The sequence below is a fragment of the Petaurus breviceps genome, unplaced genomic scaffold, assembly GCF_028583685.1.
Source record: "Petaurus breviceps papuanus isolate PSGF00001 unplaced genomic scaffold, PetGlider_PUasm1.0 296, whole genome shotgun sequence".
In the NCBI taxonomy this organism is placed as follows: domain Eukaryota; kingdom Metazoa; phylum Chordata; class Mammalia; order Diprotodontia; family Petauridae; genus Petaurus; species Petaurus breviceps.
Window position 1 is genome coordinate 603,302 of NW_027186046.1, and position 11,216 is coordinate 614,517.

Consider the following 11,216-nt stretch of genomic DNA (forward strand, 5'->3'; position numbering starts at 1 on the left):
CCTTGCCCACTTGCCCACACTACTACCACCTCCTTCATGCTCCTCAGTGATGACAGAGCTGTGTCTGTGGCCCTGGGTGGGCAGGGGCTGCCACAGGGGGATGGGTGCTCCCTCTGGGCAGTCCTGTGTAGAATTTCCTTTCCCCCAGTTCTCCCACCCTCATTCATTACCCACTTATCATGTTCCTCCTGCTCAGTGATGAGGGAGCCACAAAGGTTTAGGAAATACTGTGCCCCTGCTGCCCTCAGTGAACTCATGGCCCCAGATCACAGGGGTTTGAGCTCCAATATCCCAATAGACAATGTGACCCATGTGCTTCATGTCATGGAAGAAGAAACCAAGGGTCATAACTGCCCACAGTCACAGAGCTAGGACCTAGAGGGGCAGGTGTTTGAACCCCCCCCCCCACCAGGCTCCCTATCTCAGGCTCCTTCCCCCTTCAGCAGGCTGCCTTCTAAGTGGGTCCAGATGGCCAGGGGGGGAGGGAGGGGCCCCAGAGTTGGAGGGGGCACACGAGAGAGATGAAGGCACCATGCTGGGAGGATCAAGGGTCAGGACACAGCCATTTATGCAATCAGGGACAGCAGCCTGGGGAAGTCAGGATCTGAGCTGGGCTTTAAGGAGTGTAGGAAATTAATAGATGAAGGTGGGAAGGGCATCCGAGGCAGGGGAAACTGTGTGAGCAAAGGCAGAATGGTAGGGCATGAAGAAAGGTTATGTTGTCATCTGTCCAGGCCCATAGGATTGCAACAAGGGCAGAAAAGAACAAGGGAGACACGACTGGGCAGGTTGAATGTTGCCAATTTGGGTCTGAGAGGAGACAGGAAACATTTCTCTAGTTAAGTTTTTCTCTGGTAAAGCTGTGTGCCTCTTCTGCCAAAGGCTGCTGCGTATCCTCTGAGGGAGGAACAGCCCGGTTCTCCTGGCTAGGTCACCAGGGACACTGACCAGGTGGGGAAAGATCTGGGGTTTGGGCCTGGGAGATGCAGGTTCAAATCCTGGCCCTAACCATAGAGAAGCCATTGACCTGCTCAAGTCACCTTTGCTCACCTCCAGGTCTCTGTTTCCCCATCACTGAAATGGAAATCATGGTGTATGTCATCTCCTCCTTACAGCCTTATTGAGGGAAGATGTTTCACAACTTTATCTATGCCCCCAAAATGTTAGCTGGGGAGCCTAGAGTTCCCAGAGCCTGGGGAGGTGAGAGGGTTAAAAGAAGGTGGAGAAAAGCCTGAGGGTTTGTCCCACTTGTAGGTGACTCCCCAGAAAAGGCTCTGGGCTCCCCTCTCAGGACTTGCCCTCTCCCCACCAGGGATGGCTGCAGACCAGCACCCCCTCACCTGTCACCACCAGGGCCAGGGGCTCACTGAGCTCTGACCACCAGGCCCCCTGCCCAGAGCGGCAGCTGTAGCTTCTCCCATCTCTTGAGGGATCCACAGCCCTGAGCACGAACTCTGCCTGCTGCCAGGAGGCATTTCTCTCCTCTGTGAGCTGTCCATCCTTCCAGAGCTGGAATCGGTCACTCCCCAGGTGGCCCTGGCACCTGAGGGTCACATCTGCTCTCCCGGGGACCACAGGACTGGGGACGGACCAGAGGGAGGGCCTGGGAAGGGCGTCTGAGAAGGAGACAGATTGGATTCCCAGAGATTCCTCTGGTCATTGTGCTTCTTTCACCTCTGGATTCAGGAGCCCCTCCCTGAGTGACCACATCTATTCATTTCAATATCCCCTTTTTCTCTCCCTCCTTATTGTGGGAGTAGCTGTTGGGATTATTTTGACTTAACAGGTGAAAACAAAACAGGATGTTGGGGCAGGACTCACCCGTCTGTGCCCGCATCACCCAGCCCAGACACAGCCCTGTAAGAGAAGCTCAGGTTATCGATGCCTCCCCTCCAGCCCACACTGACCCATTCCCAGCTCTCCCCAAAGCCCCCGAGCCTCTAATTCTGCTTTGGCCACAATATAAAGGAAGAGCCCTTTGAGCAGACACTGGGCTCCTGCTCTGCCCTAAATAATTCTGTCTCCTCCTTAGGTTCCTCCCTGTCCTTCAGGGTCAGGAGCCAAGGACCTTGTCACAATGTCCCTTCTTCCCCATGCCTGACCCTGGAGCCTCACCAACAGAAAGCAGGAAAGTGACTGTGGGGCCCATACTGGGTCTTCAACTCTGTGCTGGGCTGCCCAGCCTCTACTGTGCAAAGGGGAAAAGGTGGGTGGAGGAGAGGCTGGCCCAGGATGTGGGGGCCAGCCCTGCTTCCTTTCACCCCCTAAGCCCAGGACCCACAATTTCCACTCTTATATTAATGAATGAGAGACCATGGTCCTTCAAGGCTCAGCTCTGAAGGGATCAGGGTAAGGTAAGGCAAGGAACAAAGGCTCTGATTACTATTACTGAAGATCACTGAATGGGACCAGAGCCAAAACTATGGAGACTTGCCTGACAATTACTGGGGCCTCCATAAAAAGCCTCACCATGAAAAGACGAAGGCTAGTCACAAAGACCTCCTTCCATATCCGCAGAAGGCTGAGTCTCAGATCTTTGGCTCAGTGGGTTGGTTGGGCACATGTTCCATTTGTGATGTGACTTTTGGGGCGTTCTCATTTTCTGCTTTCTTGGGGTGAACAAGGACATTAACAATGGTCGTCATTTTCTATAGCACTTTCAGCTTTGCTGAATTTTCACAAACATTTTCTCATTGGGTCCTCCCTACAACATGGGGAGTAAGGCAAAACAAAGTGCAAAAGCCCATTATTCAATAGTCCTTTCTTTGAGGACCAAAAATGATGCATCAGCTAAAAATATGTTGTATCAGCAGGGCATTAGGGGTTGGATAAATCACTGAATATCCCCATTAATTAACTGGTCATAAAATAGATGGATTCCCCCTCATGTTGAGAAAGAAAGTATATTATCCCCATTTTACCAATGAGAAAATGAGGTAGACAGAGGCTAAGTTACTTGCTCAGGTTCAAACAGGTAATAGGTATCTAAGGCAAGTTTTGAACTAGGGTTTTCCTGACTTCAAATCAGTTAAAATCCTGAATCTGACATCAAACTTTGTAGGAACTTGCCCCTGACTCCAGCTATTTCAATGGCTCAGTTACTGTATCTCCTGTCAGCCCCTGCAGTGACAGCCCCTTTATTCCAGGAATGACCAGCCAGGGTATTGGCTGCTTGGTCTGGTGTGGTTCCTGTCCTGAGAGTTGACCCTGGAGCAGGACCTCTCAGGAGCCAGAGCCCTGTTCAGGGATGCCTTGTTCATCATCATTCGGCAACTCCCTGGCACAGAGCCCTATGGGGCAGGCAGCCTCCTGCCTAGACAAGACTCAGCTGGAACTCAATGATCATTTATTAGCCTTCTACTATGTAACTTGCTTGTGCTGGAAATGCAAAGATTGAAAAAATATGACTGTCCCCTGGAGCTTACACTCTACTCGTGACAGCCAAAATATATTTCAGTTCAAAACATTCATGCAAAAGGATTTTTTGGGGAAAGAGTCATCTCTGTCTTCAGTGGAAGTTTGTTAACAGAACAAGGATTCCAGAAGGCAGAAAGGAAAAGAAGGAGAGTGGACTGGGAAATGAGAGGGACTGGAGCTGAAGCAATCAGGCATAATAGAGTCTCGTTTATCAGACAGCTTAGGCTTGGGCAGCCCACGGCTCCAAGTCCTGAGTAAAGGCATTGCACAGTGGATAGTCAACCATTCACTTCAGTGAAAAGTGAGATTGACTGAATTTTGATTCCCTGTCAATGCAAAAGTTCAATGAGTACATCTGTGATGGCAGGTCAGATGGTCCCTGGTCCTGTCTGATGCACAATCAATCATTAACAGTTAAGTACTGAGTATGCATGTGGGTTGACATATGTTTGCTTGAGAGGGAAGGCACTACTGGCTGGGGGAGCAGGAGAAAGATTTTGTCTTAAAAAGTGTGTATGGGGGGTGGCTAGGTGGCACAGTGAATAGAGCACCGGCCCTGGAGTCAGGAGAACCTGGGTTCAAATCTGTCTTCAGACACTTAACACAAAAACTAGCCATCTGACCTTGGGAAAGTCACTTAACCCCAATTGCCCTCCAAAAAGCAAAAAAAGAAGAAAAAAGCATGTGTGAGCAGGGTCTTCAATGAATGGAAGAATCCTGTGAGCCAAAAGTCAAGGAGGAGGGCATTACAGGTATGGCAAAGAGTCTAAACAAACATTCCTCCATGTAGATACAGATGTATGTTTATACTCGCACACATATATATCACAGTATAGTGAAAACTCCACCCTCAATTTTTTACCTAACAACCTGCTGCTTTTGATAAATGGAAAATTTGACATCTAAGCAATGTGGTGAGAAAACAACCCTAACCATTGCAGAGATGGTTGCCTGCATTTCAAGAAGTGGTGTTGGGAACACATGTTCTGATAGTGCTGCTGTTCCAACCCCATGTCAGACCACATCCTCTGTACTCTGGTCAGTGGTGAGTGTGATCCTGTAGGAAGAACATGGATGAATTGGAGACAATCCTGTGTGGAGTGATCTCAATGATCATACATCTGCTGAGAAAAGGGAACTCAGTGGAGAGCTATTCCAATCCACTCATTTTTTAGTGGAAGCCAGGAAATTTTAATGACATACTGAATGCTAGAAAATGGAAGAACATTCCATGTGTGGGTAGGTTAAAAGAACTGAGATACATTTAGCCTTGTTAATGAAATATTGGAGGATATCATTGGAATCTTTGTTTTTAATATAGAATTTTCAATACTTTTGAATTTTTACTTCCTAAGAAGTTCTTCCAGTGTACTATGATGATTGCTCCTTCACAGACCATGTTCCCATAAAATTAATGATATTTTAAAGGGGAAAAAAGGAGAAAAGTAGTAAATCCAGTCAATATATCATAGAAGTCTGAAAATACGTGCAATGTACCAAACTCATAGAATTGCCTTTTGCAGAGGAATGCAATATGAGTGTCTTCTCATCTTCTTACCTTAGTTTTGTTTTGACTGGAGAAATTAGGGAAAGGAGGAAGACTGAGGATTAAACTCAGTAAGGAAGCATAATGTTTTAGTAATTAGTAGAGAAGTAGAACCAGGGATGGGTTGAGAAAATGATTTGAAATGAACCTCAGAGGATAGGAAGAAAAATTTAGAAGTTAAAAAGGAAAAAAAAGAGAGCAAAGAATATTGCAAATTTCTAAAAGATCTCAGATACTTTGGGGGACATAACCAGTGAAGAGGTATGGTTTGGGGAAGGGATTCTGCTGTTGTTGCTTATGAGTCCCTATCACTGTGTTTCCTTCCTATCACTTGATAACAAATAGTCAGATAGAGGTAATTAGCTTCCTGAAAACTGTACTTATTCAGGTGAAAGAGTAAGAATATTCGGAATAAAACATTGCTACACCTCCAAATGTCTTTGACAAACTCTCTCATCTTCGCAGAGTCTAATGGAAAGTGCGCTCAAGATTAGAGAATCCATATGCCAAAACATGTAACCCGTTTCCCAGTTACCAGAAGCACTTCTGCCCCCCCCCCCCCACTTGAGCTCTCCTTGTATGGATATCTTTAGAGTTTATATAGCTTTTTTCCCTACGTCCTTGAAGAATCCCGAGGAAGCGATCCTTCCTCAGTGTGTCTCAGGAATCCTGGGCTATTAATGATCACTGTCACCTATCACTAATATTCCAGGAACAGAGCTTGGATCAAAATGAAAATGTCCAAATCTGGTATTATGGATTCATATGGCCAAGATTTAGAGAAAAAAAACTATTAAATCATTAAAAAAATGGGAGAAATTTATCATATTAAACATGAACAAAAATGAGATTTTAAGCAATGAAAAAAGGTGAAAGTCAGCAGAGGAATGGGTTGAACCTTAATTGCTTAACCGAGGTGAAATGAGAGGTGGGGGGAATTAAATAATTGGACAAATTCAAGGAAGAAAAGGGAAGTAATAAGCAAAACTCTAAAACCAGGGAAAGAGGTTAACATGTGTTAAATGGTAGTAGGGTAGGTGTTGAGGGTGAGGGGAAGGGAGTTGGAAAAAAGTAGACTGAATTAAAATGGATTAAAGTGAAATAACTGAAGACACATAATCCTGTATGTATTTTTGAGGAGTTCAAAATTATTATGGGAAAAATATTAAATAGAAATGGAGAAAAGGAAAAATGCAAATCTTAGAATTCAAGTAAAAAGGCAGTAATATTTTAAGAAAATGAAGAAAAAATGAAAGACTCGATTTGTAAACACACTCAACTTGTTGCTTAGAAAAAAAACACATTTGAAGAACAGAAACAGAATAAAAATGAGGGGATGAAAAAATTACTATGTATTAAGTGAATTCAAAAAGCAGGAGTTGCTGTCATGCCATAGAAAACATCAAGAAAGTACATTTATAACATATAAAAGATCAACAAGGAAATTATGTTACACTGAAAGAAAGTCATAGAAAAGAAACCCAAAGCAATACTAAAATTCTATTTTCCAAACATTTTTGGTGCCTAAATTTAAAAAGGAAATGTTAATCTGGCTACAAATGTGTAAGCAACAACAAAATATTGACAGGGAATTTCATTGTCTGTCACTCTCAATTTTAGATCCATGGAAAAGAAAGAAAAACAAAAAGGAAAATGAAAACTAAAAATATTGCTGGAGAAACCAAGGCTCTAATGCATATGGTGTCTTATAAATGGGAAGGCAATAAATGTGCATATAATGCAAAAATGACCTTGTATACATCCCCAGAGATATTGCAAACACTTGCCAAGATGCAGTAGCAGCAAATGCATTCTTTATAAACCATAACAAAACAAACTATAAACTGCTTCAGGAATTAGAAATCAAGCACCCATATTTAAATAAATACGTCACAATGGAATCCTAAATAAGGAGAGGTCAAAGAAGAAATCAGAAAAATAACAATTACACGAAGAGAAAGGTGATAGGGAAAACATCAAATTTGCTGGGATACAGCTAAAGCAGTCTACGTGGGAGAAATCAAACATACATTAACAAATAGGAAAATGAAAAACCAATTAACTGAATGGTCATCAAACATTAGAAATTCAACAAATAAACATGCTCAAAAGAACCACAAAAGGGGGGGCATAAAAAAAGTAGAGGAAACACACAAAGTGGAGACAAAAACAATCAATAGAAATGATAAATACAAATGAAAGCGGAGTCTTTGAAGAGACTACAAATTTGATAAACATTGAGGCAATGTGGTTAAAGAAGAGAGGGTATAAAATCAAATCAATAAAGCAGGACCTGAAACAGCAAGATAAAATCAGACAAAATAGAGGAAATAAAAAGAATTATCAGTGTCTATTATACACAGTTTTGTGCTAAGAAACCTGAGAACACAACAGAAATAGAGGAGTATCTTCAAATGTATAAGCCATGTAAATTGGCAGGTCAAATAAAACCTTAAATAATCCAGTCAAAGGAAAGAAAATAAAATTAAATGTGAAAGTATTCCAGAAGGGGCAGGGGATCTCCCTGGTTCTTAGGGATTTACAGAAGTCTATCAAACTTTTTGAAAAATTTTATTTGTAGCTTTCAACATCCATTTCCCAAAGATTTTGAGTTAAATATTTTTCCCCATCTCTCCCCTACTCTGCACCACAAGATGGCAAGCAAACTGAATTCCCCTTCCCCTAATCTGCCCTCTCCTATATACCCCTGAATTACCCTCTTACTTTCTTGTAGGGCAAGATGGATTTCTATACCCCATTGCCTGCATATCTTATTTCCTGGTTGCATGTAAAAAAACCCCCCACAAAAAATGTAGCATTTCTTTTTAAAATACTGAGTTCCAGATTCTCTCCCTTCTCCCCTCTTCACCCCCCCCCCCGAGAGGACAAGAAATTCAACATAGGTTTTACATGTGTAGTAATACAAAGCATTTCCATAGTAGTCATATTGTGAAAGATATTTCCTTCCATCCTATCACCCCCCCCATTTATTCTGTTTTCTCCTTTGACCCTGCCACTTTTAAAAAGTGTGTGCTTCTAACTACCCTTTCCCCCAATTTGCCTTTCCTTCTATCATCGCCCCCCTCTTCCTGACTACCTTCCTGTAGGGCAAGATACCCAAATGAGAGTGTATGTTGTTCCCTCTTTAAACCAAACTCAATGTGAATAAGTTGGAATTATTCCCTTTCACCTTTCTGCTCTTCTCCTGCATTGTAACAGCTTTCTCCTGCATCCTTTATTTGAGATAATTTACCCCATAATATCTCTCCTCCTCTCCTCCCACTTCTTAATTTTATTTTTTATATCATCCCTTCACATTCAACTAATCCTGTGTCCTCTGTCTATGAATACATGTACACACATACACACACATATATACATACACACATACACCCACCTATACTTACAAACATATATATGTACATATTATATAAATACATATGTATTCCCTTCAACTAACCTCATTCTGAGAAAAGTCTCATGAGTTACAGATATTGTCTTTCCATGTAGGAATGTAAATAATTCAACTTTAATAAGTTCCTTATGATTTCTCTTTCCTGTTTGCCTTTTCATGCCTCTCTTATTTCTTGTACTTGAAAGTCAAATTTTCTCTTCAGCTCTGTTTTTTTCATCAAGAATACTTGAAAGTCCTCAATTTCATCGAATGTCCACATTTTCCCCTGAACTATTATGCTCAGTTGTTTGTTTGTTTTGCTTTTTGGTGGGGGGGGGGGGGGCGATGCAGGGCAATTAGAGTTAAGTGACTTGCCCAAGGTGTGATAGTAATGGCAATTAAAGATTCCCCTGTATTGGCTTGGTTTTCAAATTGATTGTGTTAAAACCCAGAGCTTGTTAATCCCACCTGTGGGATGGACTTGATGTGGAAAGAGAGTCCTGAACTGGGAGAAGCTGGTGACGTAGATTTGGAGAGACAAGAGGGAGGCAGGAGATCTTTTTTGGAAGCGGCACCCACGTGGAGGCAGAGAGAGACTGAGAAGGATTGCTGAGAGCCACTTTGAATTGCCCTGGACTTTTGAGACCTGCCCCCTGAGCTGCCAAGGACTGAGGAGACATGGCTGTTTTGCTGGTACTTTGTCTGTCTGTTTTGATGTTGTTTTGCCAGATTTGTCCACTGGTGAAAGACAGTCCTGTTGTTGAAGAAGTCCTGGAACCTGGCTTTTGGTTAAGAAGCCCTGAGACTGTCCTGCAGACAGAGAGTGAATACTGTCCACTGGGGAAGGACAGTGCTGTTGTTGCAGGGGTCTGGGAACCTTTCTGTTGGTTCAGAAGCCCTGAAGAAGGATTTTCTTGTTGTATGTTTACAGAAATCCTGGGAGAGGGTTTGCTAATGTTTTCAGGGGTTCTAGGACTGTTCTGAAGACAGAGGATGAATTAATGAAGGGACTGGCAATGTATCTCATGGCCTTGCTAAGCCTTGTCTCCCCAGGAACTAAGATTGCTGAGAACTTGCCTCCTGTCAAGATGAAGAAAAGACCTCCATTTGGGCATTAGGTGCTGTGCTTAAACTTGATGTAACTCTGGGGTAGATTCAATTGTGATCCAGGGGTGGGGAACTTTTGACCTTTATGTGTTCTATGGTTGAACAAATGAATGTACTTTACTTAGATTGGAAACTAATCTCCATTTGAGAAGAGGGGCTTTGTGGTGGACTAAATGAAGGTACAGCCTAGGGGTGGAGAAGTATTTAGACCAGGGACTTTGTAATAGATTGAATGATTGGAAGGTCCTGGGGTGGGGTAGTACTTGGAGATTATTTAATCACTCTTAGTAAATACTGTATTTGGAATGATGTCATGTTTTGATCTTCTCTGTTCTTGGTTGGTCACTGAATAAAATGGAGAGCACCTATGCTGGTATTTTGAACTTGGGAAGTTGCCTTTCCTTGGCATTATATTACACAAGGTCACATGACTAATATGTGTTAAAAGTCTGAGTCCAGATTTTCACTCAGGTTCTCCTGACTCTAGAACCAGTGCTCTATTCATTATACCACCTAGCCACCTCTATACTCAGTTTTTCTGGATAGGCAATTCTTGGTTTTAATCTTAGCTCCTTCTTCCTCTGGAATATCATATTGCAAACCTTTTGATCCCTTAAAGTAGAAGCTTCTAGATTTTGTGTTATCTTGATAGTTTTTCTACAATACTCAAATTCTTTCTTCCTGACTGCTTGTAATCTTTTCTTCTTGACCTGGGAACTCAGGAATTTGGTTCAATATTCCTAGGGATTTTCTTTTTGGGATCTTTTTCAAGGGGCAATTGGTGAATTCTTTCAATTCCTTTTTTGCCCTCTGTTTCAAGAATATCAGGGAAATTTTCCTGGAGAATTGTTTTAAAGATGATGTCTAGGCTCTTTTTTTTTGATAATTGCTTTCAGGTAGTCCAGTAATTTTTAAATGGTCTATCCTGGATCTATTTTCCAGGTCACTGGTTTTTCCATTGAAATATTTCATATTTCCTTTTTTTCATTCATTTAGATGTATTTTGTAATAACTTGATTTCTCATAAAGTCATAAAATTTCATTTGCTCCAATCTAATTTTGAAGGAATTATTTTCTTCTGTGAGCTTTTTACTGTCCTTTTCTATCTGGTCAATTCTGGTTTTAAGGCATTATTCTCCTCATTGGATATTTGGACCTCTTTTGCCATTTGAATTAGTACATTTTTAAGGTGATATTTCTTCAGTTGGGCTTCATTTTTCATAATTTTCTTGCATTATTTTCATTTCTCTTCCCAATTTTTCCTCTACTTTTCTTACTTGATATTCAAAATCCTTCCTAAGCTCCACCATGGCCTGCGACCCATTAATATTTTTTCTTGTAGGTTTTTGATGCAGGGATTTTTACCTTGCTGCCTTCTTCTTGTTCTGTATATTGATCCACTTTGTCCCCCCAAAAAAGGTCCTATAGTCTGATTGTGCTTCCTCTATTTGCTCATCTTGCCAGTCAATTACTTGACTTTTGAGCTCTTAGCCATAATAGATCTGTGCTTTCAGAGTAGAGGGTGCTGTGTCACAAATTTCTGGGGTTTTGTTAAGCTGTAATCAGAGCTGGCATTGGACCTATGAGGAGGGTGCCATCTCTATAGCCACCACAAACTCTGACACCCAAGTGTTCCTCACCGCAGGACAGCCACCCAAAACTGCAACCCATATCCAAGCAGATCAAAGAAAGAACAACTCCTCTCTGAACAGTTGCTTGGTCCCCCTATGATCTGTAGGCCTGGAGCTCAGG